At 38.0% G+C, this 2,500-nt stretch overlaps 1 protein-coding gene across 3 annotated transcripts in view; it reads right to left on the reverse strand.

Annotated features, from left to right (window-relative positions):
- LOC144960693 (unconventional myosin-Va-like) overlaps positions 1-2,500 on the reverse strand; it is a 174,921-nt gene that overhangs the window by 25,959 nt on the left and 146,462 nt on the right. The gene's annotated exons all lie outside the window — the stretch shown is intronic.

Consider the following 2,500-nt stretch of genomic DNA (forward strand, 5'->3'; position numbering starts at 1 on the left):
ACTTAATTTGAGATCACTTTAAAGTCTCATCCAGACACAAGCACAAGATCCCGCCGAGAGGAATACAATCAAATGCTTACAAAACACGATATTGAAAACTAAATAAAAATATCAAATTGTACATAATAGAGATAGATATGATTTACAAGGGAAAAAAATATCATCTCCCAAAACTTATACTATACATTTGCCTATTTCCCTCTCAGCCAAGGACTCCAGCGCGGGCCAGCACAAACCAAGTAATCTCATTCCAAGAAAAGTAGAGAGACACTTGGAAAACAGATATTGGGGGATAGAAATAGAAGACACAGTAAGTGACCTCTCAGTAAGTGACCAATCCAGCTCATCCATTCCATTGACAAAATCTCAGCACTACAGTTATGACATCACGTGGCATTTGGATTGTGTGAAAGTCAGTGTGTTACACAATAAACAGTTCGTGTGTAGAGATGTTAAATATGTGACCCTCCGTCTCAAAATGGTATTATGTCGGGATGATTCAGACCCCAAAAAGTGAATTTAGAGATAGATTAATGAGAAATTGGACCTTAGAAGTTTTTGCAATGCAAGAAATAGTCTTTATACTCCACCAGAACGTACAGAAATTAAACCCAAGTTGGATATTTGTGGCTATGAATTCAATTTCCCTTACCGAGTGGATCCCGACATAATACCGATTCGATACGGTGGGTCACATATAAGGTTATATTGACAAGGGGTCATAACGTAACTAATTTGCTCATTCGCTATTACTGTAGACAGGCAATGTGAGACCAAGAAATACTATCACATACATAGTTTTTCTGTCGTAGCTGTGAAGAAGAAATATATGATGATGATGATGATGATGATGATGATGATGATGATGATGATGATGATGATGATGATGATGATAATAATGATGATGATGAATGATGATGAGAAGAAGAAAAAAAACTCACAACAACCCGTGTCTATAGCTAAAAAGAAAATATGAATTTGATGAAATACAACTCTGTATTAAACAAAAAAAATCGATTATTTTTTGGAAGAAGAAGAAGAAGAAGAAGAAGAAGAAGAAGAAGAAGAAGAAGAAGAAGAAGAAGAAGAAGAAGAAGAAGAAGAAGAAGAAGAAGAAGAAGAAGAAGAAGAAAAAAGAAGAAGAAGAAGAAGAAGAAGAAGAAGAAGAAGAAGAAGAAGAAGAAGAAGAAGAAGAAGAAGAAGAAGAAGAAGAAGAAGAAGAAGAAGAAGAAGAAGAAGAAAGAAGAAGAAGAAAAAAGAAGAAGAAGAAGAAGAAGAAGAAGAAAGAAGAAGAAGAAGAAGAAGAAGAAGAAGAAGAAGAAGAAGAAGAAGAAGAAGAAGAAGAAGAAGAAGAAGAAGAAGAAGAAGAAGAAGAAGAAGAAGAAGAAGAAGAAGAAGTAGAAGAAGAAGAAGAAGAAGAAGAAGCGTGACGTGAGGTGAAACAACATGGTAAGACGTGATATGACGTAGTTATCATGTGACACAATATGATATGATGTAACATGACGTCATACAGAATTGTCTACTATTATGAAAAAAATCGTAGCATTACGAAACAACATTGGTGACAATTTCAGAACGTCATCAATTAAAACTAATAGGATTCAATAGTCGTAACGTCACTTCCTTCCTAATGACGCATGGTAACTTAGCAACACTGGCTCTAAACTATCGGAACAATGGCGGACGCCCGTATGAAATATTTCTCTGGCGAGTATAAAAGCGTATCCAGAGGAAAAAAAAACCCCATAAATTTGATCATGTTTTGACTTTTACACATTCTGGTCACAAGGCATATGAAAAGTTCCAGCCAGCTTGAAGAATAAAAAGTAATGATTTTCTTTGTTTAGAACCAAGATGGCCGCCGTTGCCGGGCGGCGTGACACCAGACTACTGAATCCAATTGAAAATGAAAATTGACGCCGGGCTACTTAATTTTGCTTCGTACCCAAAAGGTACCGAAGTTCGACTACCCGCCTCGTTGTAGTGTGGCCTTGAGCAACAAGTCACCTTGGCCTTAGCTCATTTTGCGGCGCTGCAATGCACTGCGGCTGACGCCTGGGTTATTCCAGTCTTCCCTTGGAATAGACCCTAAAGACAAATTTCCTCTTGGGGATGAATAAAGGGAATTTATCTATTTATTTATCTATTTATCATTTAACCCTTGTGAGGATCGATTATTGACCGATAAAGTTAACTATAGGGAATGAGATTAGCGGAAGAGTGGCGTCCCTTGATTGGACGTCACCTTACAGAGAGAACGTATATTTGGTTTTGCGCATGCGTCTCTCGTCCTCGCGGAAGTGAGGACGAGAGACGCATGCGCACAACCAACATGACGTTCTCTAATAACTTTTCCGCCGGTGACGTCACAGACAATGGGTGACGTCCAATCAAGGGACGCTACTCTTCCGCTAATCTCATTCCCTATAGCGATTACTATTTTCATCTCCTTAAAAAACAACCATTTTTGTAAATGTTCAAGAAGGCAGGCAGTCCT

The sequence above is a fragment of the Berghia stephanieae genome, chromosome 15 (assembly GCF_034508935.2).
Source record: "Berghia stephanieae isolate SIO BIC M18660-M18661 chromosome 15, UCSD_Bste_1.3, whole genome shotgun sequence".
NCBI lineage: Eukaryota > Metazoa > Mollusca > Gastropoda > Nudibranchia > Aeolidiidae > Berghia > Berghia stephanieae.